Source organism: Rhinopithecus roxellana, chromosome 12 (assembly GCF_007565055.1).
Source record: "Rhinopithecus roxellana isolate Shanxi Qingling chromosome 12, ASM756505v1, whole genome shotgun sequence".
Lineage (NCBI taxonomy): Eukaryota > Metazoa > Chordata > Mammalia > Primates > Cercopithecidae > Rhinopithecus > Rhinopithecus roxellana.
The window spans coordinates 126,305,488-126,331,145 of record NC_044560.1 but is presented as its reverse complement, the minus strand read 5'-3'; the positions used below and the strand labels follow the sequence as shown (position 1 = coordinate 126,331,145).

Genomic DNA, 25,658 nt, shown 5'->3' with positions numbered 1-25,658 from the left:
ATGCATGAACAAATGAAACTACTTAGTAAATGTAGTGTTATTCAGATGTTATTTATACTCTTAGCACACTCAGTTGAAATGAGGTTTTGATTCAATGTCAACATTTATCTTCCCAGAGTTTTCTGTGCCAGTGCTCTTTAAATTGATTTGTGGCTCTCCCCTTGCTTGTGAGTTACTTATTATCTCAGAATTAGGTTACACAGAATCCCTTTCCTAGCTTAATTACTCCCCATCTCCTTTTCTAATGAATGTCTTTCTTTACTGATAACCTTTAACCTGTGTATGAGAGAAAGCCTTAGAAAGTAGCAGATGAGAAGAAACATCCTTTTTATCTTAAAAGAGACCCAATTTTCTCTGAAGATCCATGAGTAATACAAGGAAACTTTTTGGGCAGTAAGCTGCTGGGTCCCTAATTTTTCTTTGAAAGACAGTCAGCAGTGCTTTACATTTTTCTATTCATAGTGAAATGTAGGTTGGTCATACAGTTTATCTTCCAAACCTGAAATTTTTAAGTGAAAGGGTACTATTGATAATTATTCCTGGATAACTTGCATAAACTAGGACTGTCTCTGGAAAACCAGGGTATATATGTTCTCCATAATAATGGCAAGGTAGCAGAGTGTCAAGCATGAGCTGGAGTCAAGTCAATTTGGGGTCAAATCCTGACTCTGAAAGTTAATACAAACTTGGGCAAACAAATAACTACATCTATTTTTTCATCTATAAAATGAAGCTATTACACCCATGTCATAGGTATATTGCATTAATTGAGATAATACATGTAAAGTTCCTGGCCCATAGAAGTTCAAAGAACATTAGTTTTCTTTCTTTTAATTTATTCCATAGCAGCTCTGCCATTAACTCAGTGTGTAACCTTAGACAACTTTTTCCATTTTCTTACTAGTCAAATGACAGGATTAGAATAGGTGATCTCCCTATTCCTTATTTTACCTAGATATCTCAGAATAGTCCATTGCAAGTAACCTCATTGCCTTAAACCTCCAAAATATCTTGGGGATCTTGAGGTTTATATGTCCCAGATGTCTTTGACATGAAAAACAGCACAAAAGTTCTCCAGCAGACTATAACACACTTAAGTTCTGAAATTATAATTATCACATTATCAGGTCTTTCTCAGTTCTAAATCACATTACGTGCTCCTCTCTTAGAACCAATATAGCCAAAGCCCATAACTTCAGCATTTGTAACCCTGTAACATCAGAAAAATTGGGATATTCCAAAGTGACATGAAATAGTCTTTAATGCTTTTAATCCAAGCTTTAAGCTATTTTTTGAATCAAGAGTTTGTGCCAGCTGATCCATTTCCCTCTGAGAATTCTCTTTTCCATAATAAATAGCCCAAATTATTTAAGCTTATTTTTCTAATATACTAAGAGTTATTTAGTCACTGATGGTTCATCTTCCTGGAGTCTGGTCAGCTGGTCTCTATTTCATTTCAATGCAGTCAGTGTGGTTCCTCACCCTCTTACCAATCTGTCACCAAGTCTTATTGATTCTATCTCCCTAAGTTATGTTAAGATGATACTTCTTTTCTATTCTCTCTGCTCTACAGTTCTATACTTACGTTTAGTTCAAATGCGCAGTAAATAAACACTTATTACATGCTACCTACCAGGCAGTAAAGATACAAAGATGAATAAAGAAGTAGACTCTGCCTTCAATGAGCTATTGTCATCTAATGTTTGAACTGGAAATAGCCTTAGCATTCCTCTAGCCCAAATGCCTGATTATACAGACAAAGAAATTGAGACTCAGAAACAGAAAATGACTAGTACAAAGTCACACAGCTAATATTGTGGAAGACAGTGTGGTGATTCCTCAAGGATCTAGAACTAGAAATACCATTTGACCCAGCAATCCCATTACTGGGTATATACCCAAAGGATAAATCATTCTACTTTAAAGACACATGCACACATACATTTATTGCAGGATTGTTCACAATAGCAAAGTGTTGGAACCAACCCAAATGCCCATCAATGATAGACTGGATAAAGAAATGTGACACATATACACCATAGAATACTATGCAGCCATAAAAAATGATGAGTTTATGTCATTTGCAGGGACATGGATGAAACTGGAAACCATCGTTCTCAGCAAAGTAACACAAGAAGAGAAAACCAAACACTGCAGTTCTCACTTATAAGTGGGAGTTGAACAATGAGAACACATGGACACAGGGAGGGGAACATCACACACTGGGGCCTGTTGTGGGGGTTTGGGGCTGGGGAATGGATAGCATTAGGAGAAATGCCTAATGTAAATGATGGGTTGATGGGTGTAGCAAACCAACATGGCAGATGTATATATAATAAACCTGCACATTGTGTACATGTGCCCCAGAACTTAAAGTATAATAAAAAAAGAAAGGAAAATTCTTCAGTGAAATAGATCGCATAAATAAAAAAAAAAAAAATCACAACTTCTGGAAATCAAGGACACACTTAGTGAAATGCAAAATACACTGGAAAGTCTCAGCAATAGAATCAAACAAACAGAAGAAAAACTTCGAAGCTTGAAGACAAGGCGTTTTAATTAATCCAATCCATCAAAGACAAAAAAAAAAAAAAGAATTTTAAATGAACAAAGCCTCCAAGAAGTTTGGGACTATGTTAAGCATCCAAACCTAAGAATAATTGGTGTTCTTGAGGAAGAAGAGAAATCTAAAAGTCTGGAAAACATATTTTATTTGAGGGAATAATCAAGGAAAACTTCCTCAGCCTTGCTGGAGAGCTAGACATCCAAATACAAGAAGCTCAAAGAACACCTGGGATATTTTTTGTAAAAACATCATCACCTAGGCACATAGTCATCAGGCTATCTAAAGTCAAAATGAAGGAAAGAATCTTAAGAGCTATGAGATAAAAACATCAGGTACCCTACGAAGGAAAACCTATCAGATTAACAGCAGATTTCTCAGAAGAAATCCTACAAGCTAGAATGGATTGGGGTCCTATTTTTAGCCTCCTTAAACAAAACAATTATTTGCCAAGAATTTTGTGTCCAGTGATACTAAGCTTCATAAATGAGGGAAAGCTACAGTCTTCCAGATAAACAAATGCTGAGAGAATTCACCACTACCAAGACAGCACTGCAAGAACTGCTAAAAGGAGCTCTAAATCTTGAAACAAATCCTCAAAATACACCAAAATAGAACCTCCTTAAAGCAGGACCTATATAATAATAACACAATGAAAAGAAAAAACAAGGTATTCGGGCAACAAATAGCATGATGAATAGAATAGCACCTCGCATCTCAATCCTAACATTGAATGTAAATGGCCTAAATGCTTCAATTAAGAGATACAAAATGGCAAAATGGATAAGAATTCACCAACCAAGTTTCCACTATCTTCAGGAGACTCACCTAACACATGAGGAGTCACATAAATCTGAGGTAAAGGGTTGGAAAAAGATATTCCATGTAAACGGACACCAAATGTGAGCAGGGATAGCTATTCTTATATCAGACACACACACACACATACACACACACACACACACACACACAAAAACTTTGAAAACAGCAGTAAAGAAAGCAAAGAGTTAAAGAAAGCAAAGAGGGATAAAAGGACTAGTCCAAAATGAAAATATTACAATCCTAAATATATATACACCTAACACTAGAGCTCCCAATTTATAAAACAATTACTACTAGACTTAAGAAATGAGATAGATAGCAACACCATAATAGTGGGGAACTTTAATACTCCACTGACAGCATTAGATAGGTCATCAAGACAGAAAGTCAACAAAGAAACAAATGGACTCAACAGATATTTACAGAACATTCTACCTAGCAAGTGTAGAATATACATTCTATTAATCAGCACATGGAATGTACTCCAAGATGGACCATATGATAGGGAACAAAACAAGTCTCAGTAAATTTAAGAAAATCAAAATTATATCAGGTACTCTCTCAGACCACAGTGCAATAAAATTGGAAAAGTAACCTGCTCCTATGTGATCATTGGGTCAACCATAAAATCAAGATGGAAATTTAAAAAAATTCTTTGAATGGAAAGATAATAGTGACACAACCTGTCAAAACCTCTGGGATACAGCAAAAGCAGTGCCAAGAGGAATATTCATAGCAAGAAATGCCTACATCAAAAAGTCTGAAAGAGCACAAATAGACTTTCTAAGGTCACACTTCACAGAACTGGGGAAACAAGAACAATCCAAACCCAAAGGAAGCAGAAGAAAAGAAATAACAAAGATGAAAAATGAAATTGAAGGAAACAAACAAAAAATACAAAAAATAAATGAGACAAAAAGCTGGTTCTTTGAAAAGATAATGAAACTGATAGACCTAGCAAGATTAACCAAGAAAAGAAGAGAGAAGATCCAAAAAAATCTGTTAGAAATGAAACGGGAGATACTACTACTGATACAACAAAAATACAAAAGCTCAGTTAGAAATGAAATGGGAGATACTACTACTGATACAACGGAAATACAAAAGCTCAGTTAGAAATGAAAGGGGAGATACTACTACTGATACAACAGAAATACAAAAGCTCAGTTAGAAATGAAAGGGGAGATACTACTACTGATACAACAGAAATACAAAAGCTCAGTTAGAAATGAAAGGGGAGATACTACTACTGATACAACAGAAATACAAAAGCTCAGTTAGAAATGAAAGGGGAGATACTACTACTGATACAACAGAAATACAAAAGCTCAGTTAGAAATGAAAGGGGAGATACTACTACTGATACAACAGAAATACAAAAGATTATTAAAGGCTACTATGCACACCTTTATGCACATGAACTAGAAAACCCAGAGGAGATAGATAAATTCCTGGAGATATACAACCCTCCTAGATTAAACCAGGAAGATATAGAAACTCTGAATAGACCAATTACAAGTAGTGAGATTGAAATGCTAATTTAAAAATTGTCAACCAAAAAGAGTTCAGGACCAGATGGATTCACAGCTGAATTCTATCAGACATTCAGATAAGAATTGGTACAATCCTATTGGCACTATTCTACAGGGTAGAGAAAGAGAAAATGCTTCCTAAATCATTCCATGAAGCCAGTTTCACCCTAATACCAAAATGAGGGAAGCACTTAACAAGAAAGAAAATAAAGAAAAGAAAAGAAAAGAAAGGAAAGAAACAGAAAGAAAAGAGGAAGGAAGGAAGGAAGGAGGGAGGGAGGGAGGGAGGGAGGGAAGGAACCAATATTCCTGATGAACATAGATGCAAAAATCCTCAACAAAATATTCACTAACCGAATCCAACAGCACATCAAAAAGATAATCTTCCATGATCAAGTGGCTTTCATACCAGGGATGCAGGGTTGGTTTAATATCTGCAAGTCAATAAATGTGATACACCACATTAGCATAATTAAAAACAAAAATCACCTGATCATCTCAATAGACACAGAAAAAAGCATTTGACAAAATCCAGCATCCCTTTATGATTAAATCCAGCAGTCCTCAGCAAAATCGGCATAGAAAGGACATACCTTAAGGTAATAAAAGCCTTTCATGACAAACACAGCTAGCATTGTACTGAACAGGGAAAAATTGAAAGCACTCTCCCTGAGAACTGAAACAAAACAAGGATGCCCACTTTCACCACTTCTATTCAGCAAAGCACTGGATGTCCTAGCCAGAGCAATCAGACAAGAGGAGGAAGTAAAGGGCATCTAGATCAGTAAAGAGGAAGTCAGACTGTCACTGCTTGCTGATGATATGATTGTATACATAGAAAATCCTAAAGACTCGTCTAAAAACACCTAGACCTGATAAATGAATTCAGTAAAGTTTCAGGATACAATATTAGTGCACAAAAATTAGCAGCACTGCTATACACCAACAGCGACCAAGCTGAGAATTAAATAAAAATTCAACCCCTTTAACCATAGCAATAAATAAAATAAAATACTTAGGAATATACCTAAACAAGGAGGTGAAAGACCTCTGTAAGGAAAATTACAAAATACTGCTGAAAAAAGTCATGGATGACACAAACAAATGGAAACACATTCCATGCTAATTGATAGGTAGAATCAATATTGTGAAAGAGACCATACTGCCAAAAGCAGTCTACAAATTTAATGCAATTTCCATCAAAATTCTACCATCTATTCATAGAACCAAAAAAAAAAATCCTAAAATTCATATGGAGCCAAAAATGAGCCTGTTATAGCCAAAGCAAGACTAAGCAAAAAGAACAAATCTGGAGACATCACATTACCTGACTTCACACTAAACTATTAGGTCATAGTCACCAAAACAGCATGGTAGTGGTATAAAAATAGGTGCATAGATCAATGGGACAGAATAGAGAAGCCAGAAATAAAACCAAATACTTACCGTCAATTTATCTTTGATAAAGCAAACAAAAACATAAAGTAGGGAAAGGACACCCTATTCAACAAATGGTGCTGGGATAATTGGCAAGCTGGTTGAGAAGAATGAAACTGGATCCTTATCTCTCACCTTATACAAAAATCAGCTAAACATGGATCAAAGACTTAAATCTAAGACTTGAAACCATAAAAATTTTGGAAGATAACATCAGAAAATCCCTTCTAGACAGTAGCTTAGGCAAAGATTTTGTGACCAAGAACCAGAAAGCAAATGCAACAAAAACAAAGATAAAAAGATGGAACCTAATTAAACTTAAAAACTTCTGCACAGCAAAAGAAATAATCAGCAGAGTTAACAGACAACCCACAGAGTGGGAGAAAATGTTCACAGTCTATACATCCAACAAAGGACTAATATCCAGAATCTACATAGAATTCAAACAAATCAGCAAGAACAGAAACAATCTGGGCTGAGGTAATGAATAGACAAATCTCAAAAGAAAATACACAAATGGTTAACATGCATATGGAAAAATTCTCAACCTCACCAATTATCAGGGAAATGTAGGTCAAAACCACAATGCGATACTATCTCACTCCTGCAAGAATGGCCATAATCAAAAAATAAAAAAAAAAAAATAGATGTTGACATGGATGTGGTGAAAAGAGAACACTTTTACACTGTTGTTGGGAATGTAAACTAGTACAACCACTATGGAAAACAGTGTTAAAGAACTTAAAGAACTAAAAGTACATTTACCATATGATCCAGCAATCCCACTACTAGGTATCTACCCAGAGAAAGAGAAGTCATTATAAGAAAATGATACTTGCATATGCAGGTGTATAGCAGCATAATTTGCAATTGCAGAAATATCGAACTAGCCCAAATGCTAATCAATCAATGAGTGGATAAAGAAAATGTGGTATATATATATATAGCATGGAATATTAGCCATACAAAGAAACAAAATAGTGGTATTCACAGCCAACCGATGGAATTGGAGACTATTATTCTAAAGGAAGTAATTCAGGAATGGAAAACCAAACATCGTATGTTCTCGCTCATAATTGGGAGCTAAGTTATGGGGATGCAAAGGCATAAGAACGATACAATGGACTTTGGAGACTCAGAGGAAAGGGTAGGAGCAGGGTGAGGGATAAGATTCTACACTGGATACAGTATACACTGCCTGTGTGATGGGTGCACCAAAATCTCAGAAATCACCACTCAGTAACTTATTCATATAACCAAACACCATGTGTTCCCAAAAACCTGTTGAAATAAAAAATAAATTTAAAATAAATAAATAAATTGCCTCACACAGGAAAAATAACTAAATGAATGATAGAAATCACTTAGAGTGTAATAACTGACTCTAATGCCTTAAAATTTCAAGCCAGGACACTTGGGGTGGTTGTAATAAATCAAAAGTAAAATATGCTTCATTAAACAAAGGCTCTCAAAGAGCCTCTTGAACCTCTCTAAATGGATGGCCAGAGGGCCTTGCAGCTGTTCATGCATACAATGATTCATTGTCTAAAATCCTGATCAAATGTAGGTTTGCAGGAAGTAAAGAAGGCCTGATAAGCCTCTGTTTAAATTCTATTTCTAGGTCTGATTTTGAGAGAGTTCCTCTCCAAGATGAAGAGAGTATCCCTAGCCTGAGTTTCAACACTCACTCAACACTATCTGGTGATTACTGAGTTGACTTCCAAATTAAAGACTTGGAAGATGAGGATGTGAGCAGAAAGGGTGGGCAGCTCAGTTAAAAGAAAAGCAGGACTCCAGGATTTTTATCTTTACTTTGATTGATTGATAATGTGTGATTTGAATGTTAACCAATAGGCTCTCTTGGAAGTTGGAGATGTAGTAGTGAATAAGTCAAAGTTCTTGCCCTCATTATCTATAGACAATGCTGCAAAGAAAAGAGAAAGTAAGGTAGAAATAATAACTGGTTAAGTGAGGGAACGGGAACTATTTTAGAAAGAATGTATGCAGAGAGTATAGCCAGCACCAAGACCTTGGGAGGTAAAAGTTTGATGTGTTCAAAAACAGTGAGGTAAGTGTGGTTGAACACAATGAACAAAGGGAAGGTAGTAGGAGATGAGGTATAAGAGACTGGCAGATAAGAATATAAGAGATGGCTAGATAATATGAAGCCTTTTAGGCCATAGCAAAGAATGTGGATTTTCCTCTAAACATATCATGAAACCGGACATAATCTGATTTATAATGCACTGTAAGTGGGACAACGGTAGCATAGAGAGGTCAATTTGTGGACTGTTTCAGAATTCTATGAAAGAAAAGATAGTAACTTGGACTAAAGAAGAAGCAATGGAAATGGTAAGGTAATTGTTCAGTTTGGGATTTATGTTAGATGTTGAATTTAAGAGAATCTAGAGAGAGTGCTAGAATTAAGGCAGTAAAATTATGATCAGCCAAAATAACAATAACTAATTTCTATAGTGCTATATATTTTACAAAGTGCTTTTTAAAACGCCATTTCATTTTAACGGTTAGGCAAATATTTTCACCCCAGCTTTATAGATGAGGTAATCCAAAGTCAGAGATATTACATGATTTTCTCAAGGTCACACAATTAGTAAGTGGAGAAGTTTGAACAGACACTTAATTTTGCCTACGTCTGAATTCTGTGCTCTCCTCTCTGTACTTCATGATATCAGGTAAACATATATACATCCTTTCATATACATACATATGTACAGAGATTTGGAGATAAATGCAGTGATTAAGCAGTGATTAAGCACAAAAGCTTTGATATCAGGCTGCCTGTGTTTGTAACCACCTTTTAGCTAGATGATCTAGGAAAAGTTACTTAACCTCTCTTTAAAATAGAGTAATAATATTACCTACTATAGAGGGTTGATAACGATAGAAAATATCTTAGTTCAGAGTCCAGCCCAGAGAAACAATTCAATAAACTTACTGAATATGATTATAAATGTTTGCATAGCAAGAGATTATTAAGGCATGCCATACTATTTCAGCAAGTTACTGTGGCTTTAATAACATCATGTATATAAAACAACCACACTAGTCTCCATTGTGTAGCTGAACACTAACTTATAAGACTCAGACTTCCCTAATGACAAGGACCACGTTATACTCACTTCTGTAACCCTTACCAACCCTCACCCTAGCATGCAGAAAACATTGTACATTTTCCCTTAAGTACTTAATGAATTGAATTCATTTCAAGGGACAATGTAGGCAGTTCGTTATGTAGTATAATTTGAGGGACTAAAGAAAACTCCTCAATCCGAGCCCAAATTGTCTCGTAGTGTTAAACTTCTACCGTGGAAGAACAGAATCTCAAAGTTGAAAATACAGGAAAGCGTAGAATATATTCACAAAGCCTTTAGCACCACATAGAATCTCCTCCGTGTTGCCCAGCCTCTGCCTGGTTATCTTCAATTATAGGGAACTCCTGACTTCACAAGGAAGCCCATTCCACATTTGGCCACTCTTGGTATGAAGGTACTTCCCAACACTGACTTGGAGTCAGCTTCCTTTCAACTTCATTCAGTAAACTTGGGGAACCATAAATAGTATCTGTGTAATTGAACAACTTCTCCAGGAGTTTGTTCTGTTTCTGTTTGCCATCTCAGTGCTCTGCTGGTTCCCTTCTTTTTCCTCACATTATGGAATATCATTGTCTGATTGTTAATTTTTCTTTGCCTTCTGTCACAAATTGTAGTCTTTCCTTAACAATTCCATCTCCTGAATTTCACATCTCCAGCAGCTTCAAGGAACCTGCATTTTAGGATTTAGTTTTTTTCTCAAATTATTCCTCCATGCTGGCTGCTTTGAATGGGAGTACTGGAATAAATAGCTCCAGATAAATTTTACAATCACTAATGAGTTTTGGAATGCCCATAGACTGGTCATGTTCTATTACCAGAATTTAGAAATTTAGAAAGCTGAAAGGAATCAATGTGAGAGGCAGGACACTTGGCCTCTCGCTTAGATCTGCCTTCCATTTATTTTATATTGGAAAAAGCTGTCTTCTCATAGGTCCCAATTGATTCCTTTATATGTAAAATACACGGCTCTGAGTTTAATATTCATTACCTCCTCTCTGATTCTATGTAAAAGGTTTGAAGAATTTTTAAACCTTCTATTGAGTTATATTAATTAAATATTCTTTATCTGATTGGGCACATTTGAGGAGGCTGTAACTTTTTTTCGTTGTTTCATTTATGGTCAAACTCTGACATAAAAGAAAATGAGAAATTTTAGTAGCAACATGTCGTTAACTTTATTGCCTTGAGAGCACGAGAAAGATTCTATTGTATTTATTTTATTGTTTTCCTTGCTTTTAGCTACAGTTGATTGAAGGGGACAAAGTAGGGTAGAGTGGAGAGGGCTGAGGCTCTTATTTAGGAAGATTTCTGGAAAAGTGTCTTTGCCAGGTGCCATATCATACCATAATTTGGTAGCTGGGTAGTTCTATTAAATCTGGGGTACATCTGCTGTCTGTGAAAGAGTCATTATAGAGGATATTTGTGACATAATGTTTGCAAACTAATGATTGGAATTTAACAGTTTTATTTTCCCATTGTTAATGGCTTAGCAAGGATATAACACTATTTAAATATCAGATCTTAAGTAATTTGTTAATGAATGGTGACATTGTATGGTTAATACCCCTTTAGAAGAAGAAGTTTTGTTTGGTGGCATGACCTTAGTCACCTAATTCCATCTGTGTAGGATCAGTCATTTGCCTTTCATTCATAAACATTTATTAAGCACTGCCCCTTGCCTGGTTCACTGATAGATGCTGTGAATACACACATAAGAATGGAAGGACTAATTCATTTTAAACTATATTTTTCTGGCATGAGCATCTACTATGTGCCTGACTATATTAGTGGCAGAAGGGATGGTAAAACTAAGTGCCTGCCAATAACCACCTTAGCAGGGCTTTTCTATACGTCTCCTATACACACACAGCACAGTGCCTGACATAGAAAAGACACTCAGGAAACTCTTGGGAAAGGAATGAAGGCATGAATGATCATTCCTTTAGGGGATCCTTATCCTGTTTTTTCTGGGAACTAATCTTTAGTGTATAGTCAGAGAGCTCATAGTCAGAAGAGGAAACATGTTCTATGTGAGAAGCGCTAAAATAAGAGTCATAAGAATGAAGTAACAACAATTAATTCTGTCTATTAGGGTATCAGGGCAGAATATCTCAGGTAGATGAAATGAGAAAGATATAGAAGATGGTAATATAAAAATGTAGCAAATGAGAAATATATAGAAGATGGTAAAAGCATATACTGTGTGCTCAGAGACTATTGAACCCCCATGTAATTATCAAGTGGGGGTGGGGGAAGGAGTGACTGATGGGAAAATAACAGAAAATATTCCAGAAACATGGATTCGACAAGGTTTCAAATGCCTTATTAAGGAGTCTGACCTTGACCCACTAAGTGATGGGAATATATTAAAGAGTTTTAAGCACAAGATGACATCCTTATTAGTATTTTCCAGTTTACTCTAGCACTGATATCAAGGATGGATTGGAGTAGGGCAAGACTGGGGACAGGGACACCAATTAGCTCAGATAAGTATACTAAAACAGTGTTAGCTGGGATGGAGGAAATGGACTCTACCTTGAGCCAGAAACGTAATCAAGCAGAAGATTTGGGCTGAAGAGAAATCTGAACATTTTAAGACTGCTGTGAAGGACCCAGTAATTGAGGTCATGTAATTGAAAACTGTGAAAGAGGGTATATAATTAGATAGAGGGAGGTCCTGGTGGAAACTGGACCAACTGGAATACAGAACATTGCGTGGAGGGTTAGTATTGGGCAAAAGGAGAGAAAAAAAGAGAAGGATATGATCCAAACTTTTGTCTAATATTGTATATGTATGGATCTCAATACGTTTTTGCGCTCATTTGTTAAACCATCCTAACCTTCCCTACTAAATGTAGTTTTAGATTATTTTTTCTTTCTGAAAACACGGTGTTCAGGTTCCCCAATGGGTGAGGTAATTTTTTCCTTTACTGTACAATTGTCTTTGAACACCTGTTCTGTACCAATTCTTATAATTGGCACTGAAGGTATAGTAGCAAATCATACTCAGTCTCTGCCCCTGAGGAGACCCTAGTCCATAAAGGAATACAGTTGTGTAAATAAGTCAGTGTACTAAAGTGTTACACATGTTTTAACAAAAGTTGGAAATAATTATTCCTACCAGGGTTTGGAGGTGGGGTGGTCAAAAAGGGCTTCATAAAAGGCAGATGTGTCTGAGGTGAATTTTTTATGTATGACTGCCCTGGTGTTTGCTACTTTAGGGCAGTGTGGTAGGCTGAATTCTAAGATGCCCCCAAGAGGACTATGCCCACTCTCCCATGGTATATACTTCCTTTATAATTTCCTTTCCTTGAGTGTGGGTAGAATTTGTCAATATGATGATAAATCACTCCGTGATTATTTTAGGTTATATGGCAAAATTGATTTTTGCAAACATCAGAAAGGTCCCAAATCAATTATGCTTGAATAGGAATATTATCTAGGTGTGCCTAACCTAATCACATGAGCCCTTTAGATTTGGGTCTGGAAGTCAAAGATGAAGAAAGTCAGATTTAAAGTGCCACAAGAAGGATGTAGCATGCTGTTATTGGCTTGAAGATAGGCAGATTCATGAAGCAAGAAATTTGGGTGACCTCTAAGAGAGTCAAATATCTGGCAAGCAGTGAGGAAATGAGTACTTCCATTCTACAAGCACAAGGAACTAAATTCTGCTAATAACAAGAATGTGCTTGGAAGCAGATTTTTTTTCTCTTCTAGAGCCCAGCTGATATCTTGATTTCATCTTTGTGATACTGTGAGTAGAGAATCCAGTCATATCATGCCAAATTTCTGACCTACAGAACTGGGAACTAATAAATGAGTGTTATTTTAAACCGATAAGTTTATGGTAATTTGTTACACAGCAATGGAAAACGAATACAGATGGCTTTGCAGCTGAGTATGCCCTGTCGAGACTTGGAGATTTGTTTTTTATAGAGCAAACTTGGAATCAGGCAGATTTACTGAAAGTTCCATTTTTTTCCTTGCAGATTATTCCTAAGTTACATAAATTCCATCATTTTTCTCCTAAAAGAATTGACCCAAATATTTTCACTTTATTGTGGTAGCCAATTAGACTATTCCTTTGAAAATTTCTTTTTGAAATAATAGTTACACAATGAATTTGAAGATGTTCATTTTGCATTTTATTGATTCCTGCAGATTCCCAAAACTGTATGTTGAATGAATAAATGAATGACCCCATCAGACATTTCTGAAATACCAAAGAGAATTTTGATTAATCTCTCCAACTATGGGAACTATAGCCACTTGTGCAAGACTTTGTAGTCAATCTAGAGCTTTGTCTACTATTTCCTATGTTGAGCTCTTCCAACTCTGCTCAACCTTTAAATATTGGTATTCCTAAGAGTTCTGTTTTGAGCCCTCTGCTCTTCTCACTTTATCCCTTTTCTGAGTGTGTTTATCTCATGCTATGGCTTTACTGATTATTTATAAACTGATGACTTTTATACTTCTATTCCTAGCTTCATATCAGAGCCTGAGTAGAGCCAGGATTTAAATAGAGATCTTAGATTTTTCCAAACTCGTCTCTTTTCCCTTGATTGTTCCCTCCAGAGAATCCTAAATTGAGAAGGGGTTTCTAGCCAAGAAAAAGAAACATTTCTTACATCAAATATTTAAAAATTGAAACCAAAGGCATTACTGGAAGACGATTTTTCCAAAAAGTATTTCGTGTGTGTTGGCAGGTCTACCTGGCAGCCAGGTAAGGTGGCCAGTTTGCTGGGAGTAGATTCTGTGGCATTGCCTATAGTCTGCATTCCCACATGATTCTGAAGTGCTCCCTCAATCTCTGACGTATGATTTCAGATTTGTGCTATGAAGGATGTAGTGCAAAAACCCTGTGATGAACAGTTTGACTAAGAGATGAGGCTGTGTTATGAATAATGAGGATGAAACTGTATACAAGATTTTGAAGGGTGTAAAATACTAAACTGAGAAAGTGACCCTCTGGGAGTGAGTAGATGAAACCAGAAATGTATCCAGAAATGTAAAAAGTATAGGTTGGTTTTTCCAAGAAAAACCACCATACAACCTCTTGTATCTGCGTCTATGGGCTTGTGGCAGGCAATCTCTAAAGTTTTTTTTTTTTTTTTTTTTTTTTGAGACGGAGTCTCACTCTGTCGCCCAGGCTGGAGTGCAGTGGCCGGATCTCAGCTCACTGCAAGCTCCGCCTCCCGGGTTTACGCCATTCTCCTGCCTCAGCCTCCCGAGTAGCTGGGACTACAGGCACCCGCCACCTCGCCTGGCTAGTTTTTTGTATTTTTTTTAGTAGAGACGGGGTTTCACCGTGTTAGCCAGGATGGTCTCGATCTCCTGACCTCGTGATCCGCCCGTCTCGGCCTCCCAAAGTGCTGGGATTACAGGCTTGAGCCACCGCGCCCGGCCAATCTCTAAAGTTAGTGACCACCTCCTAGGAAAGTTATCTGAGATCCCACACCAATTTTAGTCTCCTGTCCCTCAGAAAATACAGCTGCTTCCCATAATGTCACATTATATATTTTGAAGAAAGTATGGGCCCTTCCTGCCTCCTCTGCCCTGTCCACAGCCTCTGAGGGAATATGCCTTCTGAGATGGACACACATGATCCAATTTCAACTAGCAAGTGAGGCTTTAAGTATTTCACTTTTTAAAAACCTCATATCAATCAAATAATTCCCTCCATCTTAAGTGACCTAATTATATCTCAGATATCACTGTGGTTACTCCTCCATATCAAAAAATCTTCTCAGTTATAAATAACTTCCATTTAAAATACTCTCATGTAACACAGTATATCAGAGAATGGGCTTTGGAGTCAAGTAGTACGAGGTTTAAATTCTACCTCAGGTACTTACTACATGTATAAGTTTAGTCGTTTTATTTCCTTAATCTGAGCCTCAGTTTACTTATCTTTAAAATGGAGATAATACATATCATCGGTTTTATAGTATTTATATATATATATGTATAACACAATTTAGTAATTCACCTTTGATGAGATTTAATAAATCCATGTTTTCAATTATTTTATAAACATTATTTATCATTTTATTAATTCCTTATTGTAAATATTTATCAATCCCATATATACTTGTATTAATTAACATACTTCAGTCTTAAATAGTATTCTTATCCCTTAAGTATTAATCATATATTTAAAATTACCTGAATTTAAGTCCCCACCTGTCTTAGTCATTTCCATCTTACATGTCCCAACCAAATCTTAAATAGCATGCATCTTAATTGTTCTACCTCAGTCTTAAATATGTTTTTTTCAAATTCCCATTTAAGTTTAAATAATCTTCACCATAAATACCATTTGTACAGGACATCTGTTGTTTCAGTTTGCCAACATTCTTTCCTCCCTTCTGGTAATATCTTCTTACCTTTGTGGATTGGTGCCTTGCTCATGCCTTGTGGTTCTGATGAGATTTTCAGTTGTGGTATTCTACCCCTCCTAACACAGAGATTTCCATTTGACCTTGGCCTGACCTATCATCATCCCTAGTTATCCTGGCCACAGAGATAAATAAAGTGATGTCAAGTTATCCATGCTAGAGCAATCAATAAAAATCATCTGCTGAGACTTCTTTCTGAATCTGGGAGAGACAAATTTCTCTTTCTCTTTAAAGTGTAAGCCATATAGAATGGAACCCTGCTGACAGTTGTTTCTCTTTCATCCTGAAGGAGATTGGGAGAAGGAAGCCAACACAAACACAGAATCTGAAATAAAATGGGGAGAGAGAGAGTTTTGAGGTCATTATTTGAGACCTTGATCCAGTTCTACAATTTGTTCTCCCTAATTATGAGAGCCAATACATAATTTTTAAAGCAAGTAATTGACTTTGTCATATGCAACAGAGATTTTTGATTAATACACATGTATTAAAGTTATCTTTCAAATTTAGGTCTCTTACCTGAAGTTTTCTTCTGGAACTGGCCTCCATGATAGCCTTATAATTTAGTTTCTTCAGGCTGCTATGATAAAATACCATTGACTCTTGCACTCGACTCCATAGCACCTATGCTCCTTCTCCCTCCCAATGGTGGAATGACACTCAGGAGCTAAGTGGAGTATCCTAGATCACAATTCAAGATGGCTGGCTAGAGACATCTTGCCCTCTCCAGAAACAGGAACCAAAATTATGAGCAGATAATCACACCTTGAATAGAATGTCTAGGAAATAATGCCAGAGTTCAACAGAGAACTCATGGGAAACACCTGAGGCAAAGAAGGAGAAGGAATCAAGTAGAGGAATCCGAGATCAGTCCTGGGAACCACAGCCTGCATATCTGCACATTCCAGGAGCTCCTGCTGACTTTCCTGTGTCTACTCAGATGGGCTGCAGCAACACAGCATTGGCTGGACCCAGAGCTGATGCAGGGAGTATTACCCTACCCATAGGAAGTATTAATCCCTGGGGAAAGGATTATAAAGTACAACAAGTACAACAAAAGGTAGCTTCCAGGACAAAGGAAACCAAAGTATGCACTTTCCAGAGCCTGTGACCTCCCTGTCTGGGGCTATGAGAAGTGACCTCATTCTAGCAGTGGCACAAACTTCATACTTGGTTTTGTTAGTGGAGAGTGAAATCCATAATTATGAGACTTTCTGACTATTGAGTGGCTTCTGTGCTCAGGCTCATGCATAGAGAACAAGAACCCTCTTCCCATTCCACACACCCAATTCTGTTGCTACTGGAGGCTGAGGTAGACAGGCTAGAGGGCTACCTGTAAGAGGCTGTGAGTGGTGACTGTGACCCAACTGGTGGCATGGCCTCTGTCTGTGCCCAGGGATGAAGGGTGGGGTCCCTGCCTCACTGTGTGTGGTGCTGTGGTTCTGCTGCAACAGAAAGCAGGAGAGCCTGAAAGCAGCATGCCTGAGGCTGTGGGTGACTTTGCATTACAACCATCACCAATCAGAGAATGGGCTTTGGAGTCAAGTAGTGCCAGGTTTAAATTCTACCTCAGGTACTTACTACATGTACAAGTTTAGTCACTTTATTTCCTCAACCTGAGCTTGGGACACAGAGAGTCAACCCACCACTGCTACTGTCATCATCCACACCAGGACATCCATGCGAGTCACTCAGGCAGCCCAAGAATTGGACTCACAGTAACTGATAAAACAAATGCTAGCATATACTACCCTGAGGCACAAAAATAGGTATGCTTAGCCAACTGATGCCACAACTGGGGCCTGTATACTGGTCCATCTGGCTTCCCAGTTCCCAGCTCAACTTCATCACAGCCTCCAATAATAACTGCACCCTGACCCCTTGAGAAAATCACAGAAAGCACTAATGCTATTTATAGCCAAGGAAATAATACAAAGTTTACATACACTACTGCACATACCCAGAATCAAAGCCAAAGTGCCCTACTGAACCAATACGACAGATACATTCTCAGGATAAAGTCCTCTCTGATAAATGTAATTTCAAAAATAGGAGGAAGTGACTGTTAACACAAGATTTGCAGATAATAATGTAAAGACATAGGAAACATGAAAAAGGAAATGTGACACTGCCGAAGGAATGTTACAATTCTCTAGTGATATGTCTTAATGGAAAAGGAATATTTGAAGTCCCAGATAAAGAATTGTAAAATATGGTCTGGGCATGGTGGCTCACACCTGTAATCCCAGCACTTAGGGAGGTTGATGTGGGCAGATCATTTAAGGTCAGGAGTTTGAGACCAGTCTGGCCAAAATGGCAAAACCTTGTCTCTACTAAAAATGCAAATATTAGTCAGGCATGGTGACAGGCACCTGTATTCCCAGCTACTCAGAGGGCTGAGGCAGGAGAGTCGCTTGAACTCAGGAAACAGAGGTTGCAGTGAACTGAGATTGCACAACTGCACTTTAGCCTGAGTGACAGAGTGAGACTCTGTCTCAAAAAAATAAATAAATAAAATAAAATAAGATGGGCAGATCACAAGGTCAAGAGATCGAGACCATCCTGGCTAACACGGTGAAACCCCGTCTCTACTAAAAAATACAAAAAACTAGCCAGGCGAGGTGGCAGGCACCTGTAGTCCTAGCTACTCGGGAGGCTGAGGCAGGAGAATGGTGTAAACCTGGGAAGCGGAGCTTGCAGTGAGCTGAGATCCGGCCACTACACTCCAGCCTGGGCGACAGAGCGAGACTCTGTCTCAAAAAAAAAAAAAAAAAGAAAAGAAAAATAAATATGGATTTTAAAGAAGCTAAATGAGGTACAGAAGAATTCTGTAAAACAATATAAAGAAATCAGAAAAACAACTCAGGGTATGAATGGAAAATTTACCAAAGAGATAGGTATTTTTAAAAAGAGCCAAATAGAAATTCTGGAACTGAATAATTTATTCAAGACAATACAAAACATATTTGAAACCTTCAACAATAGACTAGATAAGGCAAAAGAAAGAATCTCAGAACTTGAACATGGGTGTTTTGAAATCACCTGGTTACACCAAAAGTAAAAAAAAAAAAAAAAAAAAAAAAGAAGAAGAAGCCTTTGTGATATTTCAGACAGCATAAAGCAATTGAATATTCAAATTGTTGGCATCCCTGAGAGAAAAGAGACAAAGAGAGGATTAGAAAACCTATTTAAGGAAATGATAGAAGAAATTTTTCTAAGTCTAGCAAGAGATTTAGACATTCAGATACAGGAGATTTAGGGATCACCAGGCAGATACAGTATTAAAAAAATTCATCTTCAAGATGGAGTCAGACTGTTTAAAATCAAAGATAAAGAATGAATCCTAAAAGCGGCAAGAAAAAAGCACATAGTCACCTATAGAGAAAACTCCAATTTTAGCAGACATTTTATAGACCAGAAGAAAATGTAATGATATATTCAAAGTGCTGAAAGAAAAAAAAAAACAAAACTGTCAGTTATAATTAAAGATTCTTTCTGGCAAGTAAATCTTTCATAAATGAAGAAGAATTTTTCTCAGACAAGCAAATGATGAAAGAATTTGTTACCACAAGACCAGCCATATAAAAAACAATCAAGCGAGTCCTAAACCTGGAAATGAAGGGACTACTTTTGCCATCATAAAAACACGTGAAAGTAAAAAAAGAAAAAAAAGTCACTGGTAAAGTAGTCACACAAAGGAAGAAGAGAAAGGATGCAAATGATGCCACTACAGAAATCTATCAGAACAACAACAATCAATGTGAAATTGAAAGGAACAAAGAATACATAAAACAAGCAGAAAACAATATGACAGGAGCAAAGACTTATATATCAATAATAGCCTTGAACATAAACAGATTGTGTGCTCCAATTAAAAGGTATAGAATTGCTGGATGGATTAGAAAACCTGATCCAACTATATGCTGCTTACAAGAAACCCATTTTACCAGTAAAGACACAGATAGATTGAAAGTAAAGGAATGGAAAAAGATAGTCCACACATGCAGAAACCAAGAGCAAGCAGGAGTAGCAATACTTGTAACAGATAAGGCAGAATTTAAGTCAAGAATGGTAAAAAAAGAAAAAAACAAGAAAGGTTATTACATAATGATAAAGGAATCAATCCAACAAGAAGATATCTCTGTTTTAAATATACATGCAACCAACACTGGAGCACTCAGATTCATAAAGCAAATATTGCTATAAGCATATTTAAGTTTATTTCTAAGGAGAGAGATAGACTGCAATAACAGCAGAGGACTTTAACACCAAACTCTCAACATTAGAGAGATCACCTAGACAGAAAATCAACAACAAAAAAACAGATTAGATTAAACTGGAGCTTATACCAACTGGCCTAACACATTTACAGAACATTCTATCCAAAAGTACAGAATATACATTATTTTTTTCAACATATGGAACATTCTCCAAAATAGACCATATGTTAGGCCACAAAACAAATCTCAACAAATTTAAAATCATTGAGATCATCTCAAGTACCTTTTCAGACAACAATGGAACAAAACTAGAAAACAATACCAAGAGGAACTTTGGAAACTATACAAATACATAGAAATTACACCATATAATCCTGAATTATATCAATAAAGAAATTAAAACTCAAAAAATCTCTTGAAACAAATGAAAATGGAAGCACAATATAAGAAAACCTGTGGAATACAGCAAGAGCAGCGCAAAGAGGGAAGTTTATAGTAATAAGTGCCTAAATAAAACAAGTAGAAAGATCACAAATTAGCAATCTAATAATGCATCTCAAGGAGTTAGAAAAGCAAGAACAAACCCAAACCAAAATTTAAAAAGAAAATATATAATAAAAATTGGAGCAGATATAAATGACATGGAATCTTAAAACAATACAAAGATCTCCAAAATGAAAGAACAAGGCTGGAGGCATCACATTACCTGACTTCAAAATATATTATATGATTATTGTATTGAAAAGATCATGATATTGGTATAAAAATAGGCACATAGATCAGTGGAACAGAATCGAAAATCCAGAAATGAAGCCACAGATGTACAGCCAACTGAACTATGATAAAACACACAAGAACTTATAATGGGGAAAGGACACCTTCTTCAATAAATGTTGCTGGAAAAATTGAATAGCCACACGCAGAAGAATAAAACTGGACTCCTATTTGTCACTATATAAAAAATCAATTAAAAATTGCTTAGAGACCTAAAAGTAAGATCTGAAATTATAAAAATATTAGAAGTACATCTAGAGAAAACTTTCCTGGACATTGATCTGGGCAAATAATTTGTGACAAAGACCTCAAAACACAGCAAAAATGAAAATAGACAAATGTGACTTAATTAAATTAAAAAGCTTCTTCACAACAAAAGAAATAACAGATTGAAGAGACAACTTGTTGAACAGGAGAAAATATTTGCAAACAATCTGATAAAGGACTAATATCCAGAATATACAAGGAACTCAAACAATTCAACAGGAAAAAAGTAAATAATCTCATTAAAAAGTGGATGAAGGACATGAATAGACGTTTCTCAAAAGAAAACACACAAACAGCCAACAGTTACAATAATAAATGATCATCTCTAATTGTTAGAAAAATGCAAATTAAAATCATAATGCGTTATCTTTACTCAAGTCACAGTGGCTGTTATTAAAAGTCAAAAAATGACAGATGTTGGTGCACATTCAGAGAAAAGGGAACTTTTATACATGTGGTGGGAATGTAATGTATAGCCACCATGGAAACCAGTATGGAGATTTCTCAAAGAACTGAAAATAAAACTTCCATCTGATCTAGTAATCCTATTACTGAGAATCTACCGAAAAGAAAAGAAATAAATATATCAAAGGGACACCAATACTCACATGTTTATTGTAGCACTGTTTACAATAGCAAAGATAATGGAATCAACATAAGTGTCCATTAATGCATGAATTGATGAAGAAATTGTGATAAATATACACAATGGAATATTATTCAGACATCAAAAAGAGTGAAATAATGTTATTTGCAGCAACATTGATGGAACTGGAGGTCATTCTCTTAAGTGAAATAATCCAGGCACAGAAACATATTGCTAGTTATCACTTATATATGGAAGCTAAAAAAAATGATCACAGGGAGATAGAGAGTGGAAAGATACATGACAGAATCTAGAATTTGTGACTATTCATAAACTCCCAAGAATCCCCTACTTGTAAATACCTATATGTTTTCGTACAGGGCATTTGCTCTGCTTGGAATAGTCTTTCCACTTTCAATCCCCAGCAACTCTTTCCTCTATTATTGTATTTTATATGTTACATTATAATTTTTGTTTATATGCCTGTTTTCTCATTAAACCATGAGGCAGCTTTGGAAGTAAGATTGTGTTTCATATCTCTCTCTCTCTCTCTCTCTCTCTCTCTCTGACCCAGCTTACAGTGTGGCAAAGGGTATCTATTCAGGATTTATGAATTAAACACACTAATTTTAAGGTTAAACAAGACAACACTGGATCTCCTACTGGATCCAATATAATAAATCTGCTACCAGGTAGCTGGCTGATCACCCTGAGGAATGGTGCCATATCGTGGGCTCAGTGTTGGTCTCTGCTGCTGAAAAATTGGGCACTCAGCAGTGGCCATAGCCAGGTCAGCCTTGCTGAGTGAAAGTCCATGTTGCTGAGCCCATGCGTAACCTCCATCCCTGCCACCATGGCCACTTTGTTCATGGGCCCATTGAGCAATGATAGGAGTGACTGGGGAGAGAGGCTGAGTGGTGTCCACAGAACAGATCCTCCTATCCACTTGATTATTAAAATCCTTCTCTGATGAGGTCACCTGTTGGTAAGCACTTGGCTTCTGCCACCTCAGGATTCAATTATTCCCATTGTATTTAAATTTTGAAGTTGAATGACTGTGGTTCCCACTGTTAGATCTGACATACAGAGAAGAGCAATTATAGGGCTCTTCAGAGATGCAGGTGCTGCCCTCACAAATCTATTTCTCAAGGCATTGTTCAAGGGTATATCTTCTGGACCCTTCCAGTTAAGATGAGTAGGTCCAAATTTACTAAGCCACCTCACCATGCGAATCTCCCTAAGCATTTGGATCCCTTCCTCTACACTAAATCAAGGGAGATCAGGCATTTCCAGGTCACTCACAGTGGGCCATCTTTTAATCCATATTTCAGCTAACCAAGCAAATAAACTATTAGAGCCTTTTTAAATTCCTGGAGCTGCAGCATTAAATGCAGAGTCCCCACTTAGTGTGCCCAAATCAATAAATTCAGCCTGATCCAACTTTGTGTTCCTTGCACCATTGTCCCATGCCCTTAATATCCATTCCCATGCCTGTTCTCCAGATTTCTGTTTATATAAACTAGAAAACTCAAGCATTTATTTTCGAGTGTTGCACAACTCTGTATGGGCCACACTCTCGACCTTACCTCTAGGGTCCCACCAGAACTTTAATCTAATCATATGTCTTGAAGCAAACAGGGGTGTTGTGGTGGGGGAGAGCTCCTGAAGAGAATCAACATTATTTTGCCTGGCAGCTGCCTCAGGGGAGGCCAACACTATTGCCTCAGGCAGCACAGGGTTTATCTTCACAGACAAAGGTGGAAAGGCTGATGGGAGCATGGGTTGGGGAGGGGATATTGCCACTACTGGAGATGGGGAAACTGTTTCTTCTGGCAAAAAAAAAGTTCATCAGAGTTTACAAACTCAGTGTCCCCAGCTTCATCAGGGTCTTCTCACACATCCCCATTCCAAGTTTGGGGTTCCATTCTTTTCCAATCAATGCCTTCACTTTAGCAGTAGACACCTGGTGAGGCTGTACATGTACCTTTCATTGCAGGTCAGCCACTCAAGTGATAAGAGCTTGTGTCTGTTTTTCCATAATTTCAGCTCTTTCTCTAGAGGATGTAAGACTCTCACTCAGGGCAGTCTTAGCAGATTTGAGGCTCAGTGTCTGCTCCTAAAGCTGGAAGTTAGAATCCCTGGGTTTATCATTTTCTTTTGTCACTTTGTCCAATGAACTTAGGAGCAACCAACCAGCTTTATTATGTTCCTTAGTTCTCCACATATAATCAAAGGTATTAGGTATAGAGTCACTAAACTCCTTGCTTCTCATGAATGGTGAATCAGGAGTGTCAAATGCATTTATTTTGCATAACTCTCTAAATAGTTCACGCCAAGGACTATCAGTGTTCTCCATACTATTAGAAGTGGAGTCCTGGCTGGGCGTGGTGGCTCATGCCTATAATCCCAGCACTTCTGGAGGCTAAGGTGGATGGATCATGAGGTCAGGAGATCGAGACCAACCTGCCTAATGTGGTGAAACCCTGTGTCTACTAAATAAACAAAAAATTAGCTGGGCATGGTGGCAGGTGCCAAGGCTGAGGCAGGAGAATGGCGTGAACCCAGGAAGTGGAGCTTGCAGTGAGCTGAGATCACGCCACTGCACTCCAGTCTGGGTGACAGAGTGAGATTCCGTCTTTTTTTTTTTTTAAAAAAAAAGAGTCCTTAACATTTTTTGGGTCTAATCATATTAAGCAGCCAACTCCAGAAACCCCAAAACCAATGAAAGAACCCCATCCTAAATATTCTGTTCCTCTAGAACCACTCTTGGTGCTAAAATCTGTATTGCTCATGGTTCTCTAGAGAGACAGAACTAATAGGATAGACATATATACATGAAAAAAGGGTATTTCATTAAATATTAACTTACATGATGACGAGGTCTCACAATAGCTGAGGAGCAAGGAGAGCCAGTCCAAGCCCAGAACTGAAGAACTTGGAGTCTCATGTTCAAGGGCAGGAAGCAGCCAGCATGGGAAAAAGATGTAGGCTGGGAGGCTAGGCCAGTCTATTGTTTTCACGTTTTTCTGCCTGCTTTATATTTACTACACTGGCAACTGATTAGATGGTGCCACTCAGATTAAGGGTGAGTCTGCATTTCCCAGCCCACTGACTCAAGTGTTAATCTCCTTTGGCAGCACCCTCACAGACACACCCAGGATCAGTACTTTGCATCCTTCAATCTAACAAAGTTGACACTCAGTACTTTTTTTTTTAATTAATTAATTAATTTATTTATTTTTATTATACTTTAAGTTCTAGGGTACATGTGCATAACGTGCAGGTTTGTTACATATGTATACTTGTGCCATGTTGGTGTGCTGCACCCATCAACTCATCAGCACCCATCAATTCATCATTTATATCATGTATAACTCCCCAATGCAATCCCTCCCCCCTCCCCCCTCCCCATGATAGGCCCCAGTGTGTGATGTTCCCCTTCCCGAGTCCAAGTGATCTCATTGTTCAGTTCCCACCTATGAGTGAGAACATGCGGTGTTTGGTTTTCTGTTCTTGTGATAGTTTGCTAAGAATGATGGTTTCCAGCTGCATCCATGTCCCTACAAAGGACGCAAACTCATCCTTTTTTATGGCTGCATAGTATTCCATGGTGTATATGTGCCACATTTTCTTAATCCAGTCTGTCACAGATGGACATTTGGGTTGATTCCAAGTCTTTGCTATTGTGAATAGTGCCGCAATAAACATACGTGTGCATGTGTCTTTGTAGTAGAATAATTTATAATCCTTTGAGTATATACCCAGCAGTGGCATGGCTGGGTCATATGGTACATCTAGTTCTAGATCCTTGAGGAATTGCCATACTGTTTTCCATAATGGTTGAACTAGTTTACAATCCCACCAACAGTGTAAAAGTGTTCCTATTTCTCCACATCCTCTCCAACACCTGTTGTTTCCTGATTTTTTAATGATTGCCATTCTAACT

The 25,658-nt window shown here is 37.3% G+C and overlaps 1 protein-coding gene across 4 annotated transcripts in view; it reads left to right on the top strand.

Annotated features, from left to right (window-relative positions):
- AGBL4 (ATP/GTP binding protein like 4) overlaps positions 1-25,658 on the top strand; it is a 1,510,388-nt gene that overhangs the window by 559,449 nt on the left and 925,281 nt on the right. The gene's annotated exons all lie outside the window — the stretch shown is intronic.